The 18089-nt window shown below is 44.8% G+C and overlaps 2 protein-coding genes across 6 annotated transcripts in view; one reads left to right on the top strand and one right to left on the bottom strand.

Annotated features, from left to right (window-relative positions):
• Window positions 1-6679, bottom strand: part of DLGAP3 (DLG associated protein 3) — a 64026-nt gene extending 57347 nt beyond the window's left edge. The window contains exon 1 of one of the 3 annotated variants that reach the window (XM_058718127.1): window positions 6491-6679. The gene's annotated coding sequence lies outside the window, so the exon portion shown is untranslated. Of the gene's footprint in view, window positions 1-1564; window positions 2005-5630; window positions 5720-6490 lie in introns of those variants that run through there. The other 2 variants (XM_058718129.1, XM_058718126.1) reach the window with 2 other exon arrangements.
• GJB3 (gap junction protein beta 3) overlaps window positions 1-18089 on the top strand; it is a 215587-nt gene that overhangs the window by 153630 nt on the left and 43868 nt on the right. The window lies entirely within an intron of this gene.

Here is an 18089-nt window from a genome sequence, read left to right as displayed (position 1 = left end):
TTGATGAGTTACATCAAAACCATGATGGGTGATGGGCTCCTTATTAACTAGAAGTCACATCTGGGAAAGAATGAACTGGCTCAGCTTGGGGTCCCTACATACTTCCCCCTTTTCTTGAACTCCCTGCCACACCCAGTTTTTGCCCAGCATCATCTGGAACCCTCTCTGCTCTCCCCTCGAGAAGGATCCCATTTGAATATTTGATTGTGCTCTTGGGGATGGGAAGTGAAGCTGCCATCAACCCCTCCTGCCTGTTGTTCCCCCACAGTCTCATCTGCATGTCCTGACATTTGGCTCTCATCCCCCTGGGATGACAAGGGAAAGGACCTGGAGAAATAAGGCCTTGCTCTATTCCCTTCTGAGTTACAAAGATGAAGTCCAAGAACCCAGAAAATTGAGACAACTCTAGGTTAGTGGGGAAAAGATTTCCAAGGAAGCTGAGGATTGAAACCCAGACCCTATCCCCTAATTTTGGGGGGAGGGGTTTCTCCCCCAAATCTTCCTCTTCTCATTGCCCTGTCTCCAGTGGCTTCCTCCTTCCCTGCTCTGTGGCTCTGAACAACCCCACCCACTCTTGAATCCTTTGCTTGGAAATCTTCCTCCCCAACAAAAGTCTCTCCCAAATGCTGCTCTGAGCTGTGTTTGGGGTAGGCAGAGCATGAGACAGGCTTGCAGAATATTTCACTGTCCCCTGCCTCAATTCCGAAGTATGCCGGGCAAAGGAGTACCACATAGTCAATCAAACTGTCCTGAACTCCTGAGCTCTATCTACCCCAGGCCTAACTAGTAAACCTAAGCTCTCCTAATCCAGAACTGTCTTGAGTCTGAACTTCTGGGACCCAGTAAGAGAAAAGCTGGTGCCCATACCCCTGAGCTTCTTGCACTAAAAACTATCCAGAAGAGAGCTCACAGCCACAATATCATCCTCCATTCCTACCTCCACACTAACAGAAAGGTGGTTTTGGAAAGGGGAGGGGGAACTGAAACAGGAAAAGAGGAATCCTTTTCTCAAATACCACTAATAATTGTGAGGCCAAAGACAGAGGGAGGACCCCAGAATCTATCTTTCCATCCAGGGACTCCTTCCTTGGAAAGTGGGTCATCTGGGAGAATTTTTCTAGTGAGCCCTCAGCACTGCCTAGTCACCATTCCATCATCGGGTCCCAACGCAGCCCCGTTCAAGACCCAAGACCGTTCCGAAGAAGCAGATTCCCGCCGAGTCCCGTTCAGCACTCGGGACAGCTCCCAGCGACTCTGAGGGGCCAGTCCCCAGAAACCCAGGATGCTTCACCCCACCACACAAGAGTGCTCTTTAAAACAGAAGCCCCTCTCCCCTGCCCATCCCACACTCGCTCCCGTCCACCGGGAGCACCTGGTATTGCTCCCTTCCTTCTATGTCCAAAGAGAGAAAAGAAACCCAGACACGAGGCTTCCCAGAGGGAACCTAGAGAGAGGACCCCACCCACCTCCTTTCAGCCCTGAGCCTCTCAACGCCACTCACAGCTGGTTCTAAAAACCACTTTTCCTTCTTAACCACCACCCCAAAGATAAGAGAAATACTCACGTGGGGGCTCCCAGCCCTGTAGGCAGATGTGGTGGGGGGAGGCAGAGAGAGGTAGCTCCCCACACCCTGATCTGAGCCCCCTTTCTGAAGGAGCCAGCTCCCATCTGGACTGGGGGGAGGAGAGACATGTGGAAGCACTGATTGAGGGGAGGGGAGAAGGGAAAGGGGAGGAGGCAGTAGCGGGGGACTGCGGGGTGGGGGTGTCGAGATGGGGGCAAGGGAATCCTTTTTAATTTCATTCTCTCCCCATGTCTACATCAGCCCTGCAGGCTCAGCTCTTTAATATTTACACATAGGAAGAGGAGAGGATGAGAAAGAACAGAGAGTGAGGGGAGCAGGAGATACCTGAGCTCAAAGGACACAGAGGCAGGGGCCTTCAGGAGCTGGGAGTTTGAGCCCCCCACATCATTCCCAGCCCACTCCCATTCTCAGCTCTTGACTGGAAGGAAGGAGGAACCCTGGTACCATTCTGTCCCTTTGTTAACAAGACACTTTGAAGCTGCATCAGAAAAAGATCAGATCCCCACCCACATACCTGGACACCCCCACAAACCCAGATTTCTTGGGTGACTTATGTGCAGATGGCAGAGGCAGTATTCATGTGCAAGCATGTTCTGATACTTGAAAGCATGTTTACATGTGGGTTGCTGTGTAGAAGCATATGAACATGTCAGCTAGCATGTACAGGTCTATACAAGAATGCTCTGAGTGTATTCACATGTAATAGCTCAGGCAATCATACACAAACTTATGTAATCAAACATGTAAATCAGCCCCCCAGTGACCTACCCCCAGCTCTCTAGCTACAATCCAAGGACAAGGCCATCCACTTCTCTAGAAGCCCTTATTTACTGGCCCCCTCCCTCATAGCCTCACTTTTTCTTTCTGTGACATGGGAAGAAGAGCTGGTGGGAAGGCATGCTGCATTTGAGCCCAGGGACTCGACAAGTTATTAGCAACAATGAGCTGGCAGCTCGTTACCATAACGATGGTGCCACTGCCTCACCCCAGCTCAAACCCAGACTCCCCAGACAGCAGGAGGCCCGCTGAGCCAGCAGTCTTCAGACTGGGGGGCGGGTAAAGAAGGAATCAAGACATAATGCTTGTATAGTGGAGGGTACACAGCTGTTCTTCCAACTCCCACTGAGACAACACGTTGAATCCACCAAGTGGGAATAATATCAGACTCTGGAAAGGTTTCCTGACCATGGGGATGATAAGTCACTAGAAGGGGTCTGTAGAAGCCCCTCTAGACAAAAGCTTCTTTTGTCATTTGCTCCCTTCATCGCCTCACTCCAAGAACCTCTTCTACTGATCTTAGTAGACTAAAAGAAAAAACAAAACAAACAAACAAACAAACAAAAAACAGCCAAATAGAAGGCCCCTCTCTGAATTTCAGTCTTCCCATCTGTGAAATGGGGACAATTATCCTATCATTTCCCCTAGACTTCCAGAAAGTTTAATTAGAAAGGGTTTAAGGGTAACTATAGACCCTTCCCAAACCAGAAAAGCCCCAGAAGTTTCTCTACCCAACAGGAATCCATGAAATAAGGAATTGTCAGGCCAGCTAGAGGCAAAATGCATCAGAAATTGGGTGGGATGAAGGAAAATGGAGCTCAGCCTGCTCAAGCCCTAACATCAGCTGGAGAGAGATGATGTGAGGTGCCAGGCAGCAGCCGAGCTGCCACAGAAGAAAAGTCTGGGAGTCTGGCCTTCAGCAACTCCAGCCCCTCACCAGCAGGTATCAGGACAAGCCCAAGGCCTACTCAGTGGTGGGTATGGTTACAAATCCCCATCCCCAATAACATCTATCTCTCTTTTTGAAAAGGTCCCCAGGTTGAAAGATCTACAGCCTTAGGCTTAGTTAGTCTTTGATACTTCTCCTCAAATCCCCTCTGCTGAGCTCTGATGGGCACAGATGGGGGCGGGAGGGGGAGAATTCCAGGAAGGGAAAGCAACATGGGGGGTTGGAAAGTTCCTGGGCTAAGACTAGCCAGGAACACACAGGTTTGCTGTGTGACCTTGGGCAAGTCCCCTCCCTTCTCTGCACTTTATAATTAAGAGGTTAGACGAAGTTAATTCTAAGGTCCTTTCTCTGGCCATCATTCAATAGCTACATACAAATTCACTCCTTGGACATGAGCACCCTGGCATAAAATGCCAGTGGGCACTGTCTGCTAGATCAGTGGGACAGTGGGAGTGAGGGGATGCAGGGCTTGTATCTGAGGCTGTTCATCCTATGTTCATGTTCCTTTTAGAAACACCTGCCACCCTAGCCCTCCCGGCTCCCTTTTTAGACCCTGATTCACTGCCAACTCACGAAGCCTCTCCCTTCCCTCCCTCCTCTCTTTCTCCCCCTCTCTCCCTTTTAGGCCTTGGCAGCTGGGTGCAGAAGTAGCCCCAGCAGTCAGGGAATGCTGGGGCGAGGTGAAGATCAGTGCCCCCAGGGTCAGAGAGAACACACCAGGGAGTACTATTCTTTAACCTTGGCCCAGCCCAGCTCTTTGAAATCACCCAAAGACCTAGGTTGGAGTCTTTCTGTTCCACTGATTAGCAGGGTGAAATCATGAGAAATGCAATTCACCTCTCAAACCTCAACATTCTCATCTGTAAATTGGCATTGTATTTAGTTGAATTACATGAAGTTGCTGTTTTCATAGGTAAAAAGCAAAAACAACTGAATACTGACAATTTCATATGGCTTAACCTGGCCTGCCTGCTTCCCAAGGCTGTCTGGGGATAAGAAGAAAGAGTTGAGAGGGGAGTATTTTTCAAAAGCCCTGGGCTGATAGAAGGGCATTGTTTTCCTACTATTATTACTTCAAAGAGCTTTAGCACAGACCCACCTGGAGCCAAGGAACTGAACAAATGACCCAGAACTTGGAAATTTAGGACTTGGAAGTCTGGGAGACAGCCACCTGCTCTGATGACTAACAACAGGACAGAAGCTTCCACCTGGCCTCCTCAGCTCCTGGCACTAAAGGGCCCTTGGTGAAACATTACTGGGCTGACACAAGTTCCCAGGCTCCAAAATGAAGCACACAGACACTCCAGCTCACCCCTGGTCATACTACCACCAGGGGCCCCAGCAGGCAGGAAGGACACAACCAACCAGTAGCATCCTAGAGGATACCCCCTGAGGTAGGTGAAGGTGAGGATCAAGGTGGGGAGTACAATGCAGCTCTTGCCTGAGTCAGAGGTGAGGAGTCACAGGGGAGGAGGGATGATCTGACCTCAGAAAAGTCTGATCTCCCTGTCCCATGCCTCCACACCACCAGGAATCCCCTGGGGAGAGGAGGGACAAGGCCCAGGTGTCAGTGATTCAGAGTGAACCCTGCTCAGATACATTCTCACACAGCCAACACACACAGGCCACAGATACCTGGACCCAGTCACAGAGACACAGTCACACTGGCACACACACATCCTATTCACATACACACGCACAGAGACATACACAGGCACACACGGTGACAGCACACACACTCATTCACACACATGTCTACAGATACATACACTGTAACACACTCCACACTCACTGCATACACCCACTGACACACACTCACCCACAATGACACACGCACACTCACTGCCATACAGAATCACCCACAGACCCACACGGTGACACACTCACACTCATCACAGACACAGTGACACGCACTCACACTCACACACCTGCAAAGGAAACTTCTCTCCGGATCTCCCCAACACCACCACTTCCCCCCACAACCCGGCTGGCTACTCCCTCCCCAGCCCGAGCCTCCAGCCCCGGCCAGCACTGGGCCGGGGCTGGCCGGCCCCCGAGGCTCAACCCCGGAGGGCCGGTCCTCGCTCCGCGTGGTCCCCCTGCCGGTGTCCGGGGTCAGGCCCGCGGCCGCCAGGCCGGGGCGGGGGCGGAGGCGGCGGAGGAGGCCCAGCCCTCCCCCCACCGCTCCCGGGGCCGGGAGCCGAGGCCGCGGGAGCCCGGGGCGTGGGCGGCGCCGGGGCCGCAGCCAGGCCGAGGCTGGGGGGCGCTGCAGAGGGCGCCGCGAGCGCGGCCCCGTCCCCACCCCTCCCCGCGGCTTACCTGGCCCGGCTCGGGCTCCGGCCGGGTTACATGGTGCCGGCGGCCCGGGCCGGGGGCGCTGCGGCGGCGGGCGGGCGGACCGGCAGGCAGGGACGGGGCCCGGCACTGCGGAGCCCCCAGCGGAGGGGCCGCGCCGGCTGCGGAGCCCCGAGCGAGCGCCGAGCGGCAGCGGGCGCGGGAGCGGGAGGCGGCCAAGCCACGGAGGCTGGATTTCCCGGGGACCAGGAAGGGGAGGCGGGGGGATCCCGCCCGCGCGCTCCGCCCCCGCCCCCGCCCCCACGCAGGGCTGCCGAGCCCGGGAGAGGGAGGGGGACCGAACTCCCCGCCCCCGCACCGGACCCAGGAGGGCCGAGGTCGCAGCCGGCGGACCGCCGCCGGGGTCTCGGAGGAGCGCCCGCCGGGCGGAGCGACAGCCTTGGGGAGGCCCCCAGCTCTGGGGTGCGAACCAGCTCCCCTCTCCGGGGACCACCGGGTCCGTGTCCGCCCGACCCAGGAACAGGCACACGGTGTCACGACCAAGCACAGCCGACCTAGGCACAGGGACCCAAGCCCCGAGGCGGGCGGCCGGGGAGACAGTCGCACAGCCCCACAGGCACGGAATCGCGCCCACCGAGGCACAGTCACACCCTGAATGTCACACACAGCCCCCTATACACGTTGCCTCGGGAGACCCTTCGGGTTTTCCCAGTCAGCTACCCGACTTCGGCTCCTGGCTTGGGTTCGAGGAGCCCCCTTTCTCTGCCCCAGCCCCTGCCAGGGTGGGGCGCTGTGCCCGGCCTCCAAGCCACGGACAGGAGTCCCCCACCCACAGTCCGCACAGCCCCAGGCATTCCCAGTGTGGAGGGAGAACCCCGCTATACCTGGCGACTTTGCTGGGGCTCCCACCCTTGCCCACTGTGCCCGCCCACCTCTAGGCCCTGAGCCAGGGTTTGTGCCATGGCGGGGGCGGGGTGGGGAAGGGAAAGGGGACTGTCCGAAGCACAGCCGGAGGCTGCAGAGCCAGGACACAGGCTGCGGGAGCCAGGAGAGGCGGAGGAGAGCTGACTGCAGCAGTTCCTGGCTGGAATCCGTCTTGGCGCCCAAAGCGATGCTGTAATGGGGGGGGGGGGGGGGGCCGCTTGGGGGAAGCCGCAGGGGGAGGGGCTGGAAATGTGGGGGAGGGGCTGGTCCTGGATCCTGACTTCCCAGGGTGGGTGTGAGGGAACACTGCCTCAGGCGCTGAAAGTTGGGGTGGAGAGGAATCCTTAAAGCCCTCTTCCCATCTTCCTTCCTTCACCTTGTCTGGTCTTGAAAGCTTTGGGGTGGTGAAGTGAGGGCTTGCAGGCTTGGGAGACCAACTGTCCTCCTCTCCGGGAACGGATCTTGGAGGAGTTATGATTGAACATCCACTCAACAATTCCCTTTTCCCTGTACCCCTTTGGGGTTCCTGGCTCTTCCTTGTATAAAGGGGGAAACTGAAGCAGGGAAAGTAGAATTCAAAGCTCCAAAAGGGAGTTACGCCCTTTCCCCTTTCTCCAGGGAAATGTTTATAGATGCCACATGACATAAATGACAGAAAGGAGTTTGGAAAGCCCTTCCCCAAGGAAACTTAGAAGTCTGGGGACAGGGGTCTGGCAGAATGGTTACGTGCCCTGCTGCCCACAACACCTGTTCCATCAAGAATTTTCAATCATGAGCTAAGGTTGCAGACCATTTCCAGGCCAGGGACCACCCACGAGCAGATATGACAGAAAATAAAGTAGAAACTTGTTCTCAGGAACCCACTTTAGAACCGAAAGAACCATTTTGCTTTCCATGAAGTATGAGAATAGTCATCATGTCAGACACCAAAAGGCACCACCATGGTTTCTCAGATACACATTTTGTTAACTATTCTGACATTGGAATGCATCTTATAATGAATAGGGACATTTAATATGGTTTTCTACTTTTCTCTTAAAGCTGTCATCAAAGGGTTGATATGTTTGAGAACTGAGAATATAGGGCAGCTTTCATTTGTTAACTCAACAACGATTTACTGATTATGATTAATCAGTATCAACTATCTGGGACATCTGAAGACAGGCTTACCTTAGGCCGTGTTCTTTCATAGCCATCCAGTGACATATAAGGGAGATGGAAATGTAAGCCAATAATTACGATCAGGGCCAGCTTCTTAGGAGTGTGAGCTGTGCAGTCACACAGAGTCCCACACTTAAAAAGGCCCCACTCTTGGTGTAATGCTCTGCTGTCGCTATCTTGGAATTCTTAATCTTTAACAAGGGACCCTGCACTTCACAAAGTATGATTGCCGTGTTAGGAATTCCATGCCTTAATAGAGATAAGTACAGAATACTTTGAGTTTAGAGGCAACAGCCAACTCTGCCTCAGTGAAGAGGAGTAGTCAGAAAAGCAATGAAACATAAAGGAAGCATTTGAGTAGGCTCCAAGTTGGGAGAGAGAATTAGGGTAGAAAACCACACATGTGCAGAGACAAGAACTCATCAAACTGTCTGTCATTCAAGCAGTATGGCAGACTAGGTGCTTCGTTGATCCTCCCACTGAAAACGTGATAAGTGTTAAAAAGTGATAGCTAAAAAAAAATTTTTTTAATCTTCTTAAATGCATCAATGAGCTGGCAAGAAAATTAAAATCACCCCAGCCAAAATCTAACTGAAGGCAAAACCAGAGAAGTATGAAGAGCACTGAAGGCAACTTTAGTCTTGGCGGTTATGATACATTGGTTGCAAAAATGGCACCAATTCACCTCTCCCTGCATCCATGTCCTTTGCCATATGACTTTGAAACTCCCTGCATCAAGAGATGGACTCTACTTTCCCACACCATGAATCTGACTTGCCACTTGCTTTGGCCAATAGAATAGGGAAGAAGTCACGTGCCAGTTCTAAGCCTAAGCTTTAGAGCTTGCATACTCCTGCTCTTTCTCTTGAACTCCTGCCTCCACAGTGAGTGTAAGCCTGGGATAGCCTGCTGGAGACAAGAGACAGGTGCAAGAGAGCCAGGCTTTCCCAGCCAAGACCATCAGAGCCACCATCTCTTGGTCAGGTATAGCCAGCTGACCCCCAAACAAGAGAGGGCCCAGCCAAGAGCAACAGAGGTATATACCTGACTGTAGCTGACTGCAGACACTTAAGTGAGGCCAGCTGAATGAGAAGAACCATCCCACAAAGTTGAGGACTCTTGAGCAATAATAAATGCTTATTAATTTAAGCCACTGAATTTTTGAACGGTATGTTATGCCATAACATTGTGGCGATAAATAACTGACATGGAGGTATTTGCTAACAGGTGAAATTGAGCTTCAGTTTTCATGATCTCTCAAGGCAATATGGGAAAAAAGATAAAGCACAGGGTCTGCCCAAGTTGAGCAAACACTCCTCTGCATAAACTTAGAACCTCAAAGCATTCTCTCTACTCTAAGGTACAGGCGAACTAGAAAAAACTTGCCCCATCCCCACACCCAGGAAATTGCAAGAAAATAACTGGGTTTTTTTTAACGTTTATCTATTCATTTTTGAAAGAGAGAGAGAGAATGAGTGGAGGAGGGACAGAGTGAGAGAGAATTCCAAGCAGGCTCCATGCTGACAGCATCAGAACCTGATGCGAGGCTCAGTCTCACAAACTGTGAGATCATGACCTGAGCTGAAATCAAGAGTCAGACGCTTAACTGACTGGGCCACCCAGGTGCCTCAAGAAAATTATGTTTTAAACCTTGGCAATAGCAATGAATGTAGGAAAAAAGAATCACCTCCTGAGATTCCACAACTACAACTTAGACCTCACACAATATGCAACTATCTGGGACATCTGAAAAACCTCAAACCAAGAATTTAGCATTAAATGATTCCAAACTGGTAGTGCCCCAGGTGCCAGGCAGAAGCCAATATAAAGCTCAGGCCTCGAATGATTTCCACAGATAAGGTTCCAAAGAAAATGAATGAACACAATCAAATATCACCAAACACACATGGAAATATGACATCAAGCACAAGAACCAGCGGGGCGCCTAGGTAGCTCAGTCAGTTGAGCAGTCAACTTGGGCTCAGGTCATGATCTTGCGGTTCATGAGTTTGAACCCCACATCAGGTTCTCTGCTGTCAGCATGGAGCCCACTTCAGATCCTCTGTCCGCGCCCCCCCCCCATCTCTCTGCCACTCTCTCTCAAAAATAAATAAACTTAAAAAAAGAAACAAGAAAAAAGAACAAGAACCAGCTAAAACAACAAGTAGCAGAAACACATCTGCAAATAACTCAACTTAGAGCTGTGAAACACAGAATATAAAATAACTGTTTAATATATTTAGAGATAAAATAATCCTGTTGCCTTTCACTTATTTTCCTTTTTTTTATTGTGCTGGCCAGGTCCTAAGGTACAATGTTAGAAGTGATGATGGCAGGTAACTTTGTCTTATGTATGAATTTAATGCTCTGGCATTTCTTCTTTATGATGATATTTATTGCAGAGTTTTTGGAGACCTCTCTTGATCAAGTAAAGGAAGTTCAAATTTAGTTCTAATTTACTAAAAGTTTTAATTAAATCCACATTGAATTTTATCAAGGGCTTTTTCTGCATCTTTTGACATGATCGTATGGTTTTTCTCCTATAATCTGTTGTGGTCAATTATATTTAGAGATTTTCCTGATATTTGATTTTATTTTCCTGAAATAAACCCAACTTACTCAAGGAACTTTATGATTTATTGTACATATATCATTGGATTTGATCTGCTAATATTTGTTTTGGATTTTTTCATCTATATTAATAAATAAAATAAGCCTGATATTTTCATTTTTTTGTTATCTAGGATTTGGTATCTAAGCTATTCTAGCTTTATAGAATGAGTTGGACAAGTATTATCTTTTTTCTTTTCTCTAAAAAGTTTATGTAAGGTTGGAATGATCTGATATTTTTAAATTTGGTGAAACACATCTGTAAAACTATCTGGAACTGGTGTTTTCTTTATGGGAAGTGTTTTGTTTTGTTTTGTTTTGTTTTACTATTTCTTCTGTTTCTTTAATAGTAATATTTAAAGCACTATTTCAGGTTTTCTATTTCTTTTTGAGTCAGTTCTAATAAGTTATATTTTTCTAATACTATGTCTGTTTTGTCTAAGTTTTCAAATGTATTGCTGTAAAGTTGTTGACAAAATTCTCTTATTATCTTCTGAATCTCTGCTTCCTCTGTGATTGTTTCTGCTCTATTTTTTTGGTTAACATATATTTGTGTCTGCTCTATTTTTTTGGTTAACATTTATTTTTGTCTGCTCTATTTTTTTGGTTCTCATTGGCAGAGACTCTTTGTCCGTATTTTAATCATTATAAGGAATCAATTTGTTAATTTTGCTGATTTTTTCTATTGTATCTTTTCTAACTTCCTGATATCTACTGTTATTTTTATTATCTACTTTATTCTACTTTCCTTGGGTTTACTTATTCTTTAACTTACCACTTAAGTTGGAAACTTAGTTCCCTAATTTTCAGCTTTTCTTCTTTTTTCATATAAATATGTAAGGCTAAAAATTATCCTTGAAGAACTATTTTCGCTGTATCTCACATGTTTTATTATCATTCAGTTCTGAGTATTTTTAAATTTCCATTATGATCTCTTCTTTGACACATGAGTTATTTGAAAGCATGTTTTTCATTTCTAAATAGCAGTATTTAGGGTATATTTGTGATCAAAGAACCTTGCCTGTATGATACTTTTTCTTTAAAATTTGTTGAAACTTGCTCTGTGACTAGTATATAATCGGTGTTTGTAAACATAACACATGTGCTTATCAGTCTTCAAGGTGGCCCTTAATTATTCTCATCTCAAGGCGTTAATCTTGGGTAGTCGCCTCCCACACTGAATAATAAGCCTGCTATGTACAAGCAATAAGATGTTGCAAAAATGATAGCATGTGACTTCTGGGGCTAAGTCATAAAACACCTTGCAGTTTCCACCTTGTTATCTGAGGTTGCTCACCCTAAGGGAAACCAGCTGCCATGTCATGAAGATATTCCAGTAGCCCTGTGACAAGACCTACAATGAGGAGGAACTGAGGCTTCTTTCCAACCACTAACACCAACTTACTAGTTATGTGGGTAATTCAGTCTGAAAGTAGATACTTCTGCTTCCATCAAGCCATCAGATAACTGCAGTCACTAAAATCATTTCCGTGAATCTCATGAGAAAATTGAGCCAACTCTGCTGTCAGCACAGAGACCACTTCAGACCCTCTGTCCCCTTCTCTCTCTGCCTCTTTCCCCCTAAAATAAATTAAAAAATTTTTAAAAGATGTATTGAATCAAAACCACCCAGGCAAGCTCCTCCTGAATTCCTGACTCACAGACATTGAGGTATTTTTTAAATGCTTATTTTTGTTTTACACTACTGAGTTTTCTCAGTAGTGTAAGATAGATACTAAGATAGTTCTGGAGAAGATTTTGTACTCTTTAATTGTACTAATTGTCAAGTCTCTGTTGTACAATTTTATTGTTCATGTCTTCCACATATTTAGTGTATTTTTATCTGTTTGTGTTATCACCAATTTAAGGAAATGTATTGAAATCTCCCACTATGATGGTGGATTTGTTTATTTCCTATCTATTGTAGCCCTATCAAATTTTCTTTTAAGGTACTTTTTTACGCACATGCATGTTACGATTAAAGAGGGAAAATAAAACTAACATTATTTTCAGATGACATAACTCTTTACCTAGAAAATACAAAAGAAAGACAAATTGTTAGATGCAACTGTATTTAGCAAGGTGCCTGGATAGAAGATCAATATACAAAAGTCACTTGCATGTTTTTACATTAGCACAATACTAAAACATGTAATCTGCAAAAGTACATCATTTACTATATTACAATGAGGGGTTAGATATTTAATAACCTAATAAAGATGCAGAAAAGTATAAACTTTTCTTGAAATTTTAAAAAAGCTAATCAATGGAAAGATAATTCACATCCATGAATTTAAAAAGTATAACTTTATAATGAAGTCAGTTCTTTCCATATTGATCCTAGATTCAGTGCAGTTTCAATAAAAAACCATGTAATTTGATAAGCTGGTTCTAAAATCAATATGGAAAAGTAACAAGGGGACAGTTTTTAAACTTTTTATCATGAAAAATTTCAAACACACACACATAACAAAAATGTAGAAGAAAGAATAATATAATACTCCTCCCCCTGTATCTATTCAATTATCCAATTCAATTATTATAAACTCCTGGCCAATCTCATTTAATTTATATCTTCCACTTCCTCCTCTCTTTGTATTATTTTGAAGCAAGTCCTAGACATAATATCTTACTAATAAACATTTTAGTATGTATCTCTAAAATACAGGCATTTTTTTTTGTTAAATATAATTATAATGATCACATCTAAAAATTTAACAATAATCCCTTAATATCATTAAATATATAGTAAAATATACAAATTTCTCTGATTCTTCTCATACATTATAATTGATTAATGTCACTGAAGTCTTTTTTAATCTATAGATTCCCTCTCCATTTTTTTTTCAGCAAATTCATTTGTTGCAGAAAGAAGATTGTTTATCTTGAGAATTTCCTATAGTTTGAGGGTTTGCTTGCAAAGTTGTTTATCATATTTCTCTATCCCCCCATATTTTTTTATAAAATTTTATAAAATTCTTAAGTATATCTAGAGGTTTGATCAGACACAAGTTCAATTTGAGGGCAATAATTTTTTATAGCTAGTATTGTATATTTCCATCAGTGGATGATTGTATCTGATAATATCTCTTTATATGATGCCTCTTTTTATGCATTAGAGGCTGAAAAATGGTGACATACCAATTATTTAATTTCCTCCTCAGTTATTAGCTGGATCATTTCTATGAAGAGAAACATCATTCCTCAATTATCTCTTCTATGAAGAGAAATAGTCTCTCCTCAATGCATAGTTCATATAGGAAAAGCAAAAAAATATTTGATTTGTTCCCTTTAAGTTTGAGAAACCATGAGTTGGTTAAAATGAACCTTGACTTGGAGTGCCTGGGTGGCTCAGTCGGTTAAGTGACCAACTCTTGATCTTGGCTCAGGTTATGATCTCACGGTTCATGAAATTGAGTCCTGAGCCTGCTTGGGATTCTCTCTCTCCCTCTCTCTCTCTCTCTCTCTCCCCCTCTCCTGATGTCTCTCTCTCTCTCTCTCTCTCTCTCTCTTTCTCTGTCTCAAAATAAGTAAATAAACTTAAAAAAATGAACCTTGACATCAAAAAATATTTTTTAAAAATCTTGACTACAAAAAAGCAATTCTTTTTTTTTTCTTTATTTTGTTTTTTGTTTGTTTGTTTATTTTCAAGTTAAATAACATACAGTGTAGTCTTGGCTTCAGGGGTAGAATCCAGTGCTTCATCACTTACATATAACACCCAGTGCTCATCCCAAGTGCCCTCCTTAATGACAAAAAGCAATTCAAAATGGATTGCAGACCTAAATATGAATGGTAAAGTATTAAATCTTCTGGATGGAAATATAGGAGAATATCTTTATGATTTTGGAGTGGGAAAATCCTAAGCAGGATGCAAAAGGTGATAACCATATAATAAAATATCGTAGAAGGATTCTAGGAAGATGATGGAGTAGGAAGCACCAACAACCTGTCTCCTCACCCAGGCAACAATTGCACTGGAGAATCTATTTTTGGAGCTCTGGAGTCTTTGGAAAGGCTTGCAACTTCCAGGAAAAACTTGGACAATAAATTCCTATTAATTTTGGTCAATTTCAGGTTTAGCACAGTAACATCTGCTTATCCCCCACCTCCAGCTACCTGACAGGTGGCTGTGCATGTTTTCTTGGAGCAGCTTGCAGAAGCCAGGGTGCCAAAAGTAGCCTTTTCTCCAAATATCAGGGATCTGTGCTCTGACCCTTGAAAGTTACTTCAAATAACAAGATGTAGACAAAGAGGAGGTGGCCGTTGTATTTGGACCTCCTCTCATTGTTGCAAGACACCCACGCACACACCCTGGCTAAAGTGGCTTCCAGGGGTTTAAGAAGTTAGATCCTTCTTTGCCCTTCATTTTTCTTTCTCTTTTTGGTAACTAGACATTAAAGACTAAGATATTTAAAAGCAACTACATATATAGGAGAAATTAGAGTGTCACTGGGCATACCCAGGAAAAGACATGGTCTCAGAAAACAGTGGAGAAGACCTTAAGTTTACACCTCAGGTTGATCCTAGGCATAGAAACAGTTTACAAAAACTTATTTAAAGGAAGAAAGGAAGAAAGAAAGATGAAAGAAGGAGAAAAGAAAGAAAGAAAGAAAGAAAGAAAGAAAGAAAGAAAGAAAGAAAGAAAGAAAGAAAGAAAGAAAGATGGGGGAAACTCTGATTTCCAGAGTTACCACATTATTAGGTACAAATCTCAAGTTTTCAACAATATATCACAAAGTATACAAAGAAACAGAAAAGTATGACCTATGCAAAGAGAAATAATTAACAAACAAAAACAGTCCCTTAAAAAGACCTAATGCTAGGGGCGCCTGGGTGGCGCAGTCGGTTAAACGTCCGACTTCAGCCAGGTCACGATCTCGTGGTCCGTGAGTTCGAGCCCCGCGTCGGGCTCTGGGCTGATGGCTCGGAGCCTGGAGCCTGTTTCCGATTCTGTGTCTCCCTCTCTCTGCCCCTCCCCCGTTCATGCTCTGTCTGTCTCTCTCTGTCCCAAAAATAAATAAAAATAAATAAATAAATAAAAATAAAAAGACCTAATGCTAGATTTACTAGACAAAGACTTTAAAGCAACTGTTTTAACAATGTTCAAAAACTAAAGAAGGCTATGGAGAAAGTCAAGCAAATAATGTATGAACAAAATGTCTATCAATAAAGAGATAGAAAACCTAAAAAGAAGGGCGCATGGGTGGCTCAGTCGGTTGGGCATTCAACTTTGGCTCAGGTCATGATCTTGCGGTCCGTGAGTTCAAGCCCCATATCAGGCTCTGTGCTGACATTTCAGAGCCTGGAGCCTGCTTCCGATTCTGTCTCTCTCTCTCTCTCTCTCTCTCTCTCTCTCTCTGCCCCTCCCCCACTCATGCTCTGTCTGTCTCTCAAAAATGAATAAATGTTTAAAAAAATCTAAAAAGATATTCTAGGGATGAAAAATACACTAACTGAAATGAAAACTTCACTAGAGACTTTCAAACACAAATTTGAACAGGCAGAAGAAAATATCCATGAACTTGAAAGTAAGACAATGGAAATTATTGAGGCTGAGGAACAGAAAGGAAAGAGATTGAAGAAAAATGAACAGAGCCTAAGGGACCTGTGGGATACCATCAAAGGACCAGCAAATATATTGTGGGAGTCCTAGAAGGAGATTAAAAGAGAGAACGGAACAGAGAGAATATTTGAAAAAATATTGTCTGAAACTTCCCAAATTTGGTGGAAGACATGAATATAAACATCTAAGAGGTGGGGCGCCTGGGTGGCGCAGTCGGTTAAGCGTCCGACTTCAGCCAGGTCACGATCTCGCGGTCTGTGAGTTCGAGCCCCGCGTCAGGCTCTGGGCTGATGGCTCGGAGCCTGGAGCCTGTTTCCGATTCTGTGTCTCCCTCTCTCTCTGCCCCTCCCCCGTTCATGCTCTGTCTCTCTCTGTCCCAAAAATAAATAAAAAACGTTGAAAAAAAATTAAAAAAAAAAAAACATCTAAGAGGCTCAAAGAATCAAAGATGAACTCAAAGAGACCTACACTGAGACACATTATATTCACACTGCCAAAAGACAAAGACAAAGAATTTTGAAAGCATAAGAGAGAAGTGACCTGTCGCATTACAAGGTGTCCTCAATAAGATCATAAGCAGATTTCTCATCAGAAACTCTGAAGGCCAGACTAGAGTCGTCAATATATCAAAATTGTTAAGAGAAAAAAAAAAATGTCAATCAAAAATCTTGTATTTGGCAAAACTGTTTTTTAAAACTAAGAAGGATATTAAAACAATCCCAGAAAACAAAAGCTGAGGAAGTTTGTTACCATTACACCTTCCCTGCAAAAAAGTGCTCAAGGTAGTCCTGCAGGGTGAAATGAAAGGACACTAGACAGTAACTCAAAGCTGTATGGAGAAATAGAGATCCTAATAAAGGCTGAGGAGCCTGGCTGACTCAGTCTGTATAGCATGTGACTCTGGATCTCAGGGTCATGAAGTTCAAGCCCCACATTGGGTGTAGAGATTACTTAAAAGTAAAATCTTTTTTTTTTTTTTTTAATTTTTTTTTCAACATTTTTTTTTTTTTTTTTTTTTTTTTGGGACAGAGAGAGACATAGCATGAACGGGGGAGGGGCAGAGAGAGAGGGAGACACAGAATCGGAAACAGGCTCCAGGCTCTGAGCCATCAGCCCAGAGCCTGACGCGGGGCTCCAACTCACGGACCGCGAGATCGTGACCTGGCTGAAGTCGGATGCTTAACCGACTGCGCCACCCAGGCGCCCCTTTTTTCAACATTTTTTATTTATTTTTGGGACAGAGAGAGACAGAGCATGAACGGGGGAGGGGCAGAGAGAGAGGGAGACACAGAATCAGAAACAGGCTCCAGGCTCCGAGCCATCAGCCCAGAGCCTGACGCGGGGTTCGAACTCACGGACCGCGAGATCGTGACCTGGCTGAAGTCGGACGCCTAACCGACTGCGCCACCCAGGCGCCCCAAAAGTAAAATCTTTTTAAAAACATTTTTAAAAGATCTCAGTAAAGGTAAAAACATGGGCAATCATAAAACCTCATATTATTGTAAGAATGGTTTGTAACTGCATTTTTTGTTTGTTTTCTACATGATTTCAGAGACTAATACATTTAAAGAAAAAAAGTGTTAGTGTAAAAGCTAGTATTACTGCACCTTTAGTTTGTAACTTCACATCTTGTTTTCTACCTAATTTAGGAGACTAATGCACTTACAATAATTATTAGTTTATGTTTGAGAACACACCATATATAAAGATATAATTTTGTGATATCAACAACCAAAAGCAGTGGGGATAGAGCTTTTTGTATGTTATTAAAGTTAAGCTGGTATAAATTCAAAGTAGTTATAACTTTAAAATTTTAAATGAAATCCTCATAGTAACCACAAAGAAAAGAGCTCTAAAATATACACAATGGGGCATCTGGCGGCTCAGTTGGTTAAGCATAGGACTCTTGATATCGGCTCAAGTCATGATCTCATGGTTTGTAAGATCAACCCTGGCGTCAGGGTCTCTGCTGACAATGGGGAACCTGCTTCGGATTCTCTCTCTCCCTCTCAGTCTGCTCCTCCCCAGCTCATGCTCGCTCTCTTTCTCTCTCTCTCTCTCTCTCTCTCTCTCTCTCAAAATAACTAAATAAACTTAAAAAAAAAAAAAAAAGAAATAGGGGCGCCTGGGTGGCTCAGTCGGTTAGATGTCCAACTTCAGCTCAGGTCACGACCTCGTGGTCCATGAGTTCTAGCCCCGCCTCGAGCTCTGTACTGACAGCT

This window comes from Neofelis nebulosa, chromosome 2 (assembly GCF_028018385.1).
Source record: "Neofelis nebulosa isolate mNeoNeb1 chromosome 2, mNeoNeb1.pri, whole genome shotgun sequence".
Lineage (NCBI taxonomy): Eukaryota > Metazoa > Chordata > Mammalia > Carnivora > Felidae > Neofelis > Neofelis nebulosa.
The sequence above is the reverse complement of the archived record's forward strand: the minus strand, read 5'-3'. Positions and strand labels throughout refer to the sequence as shown.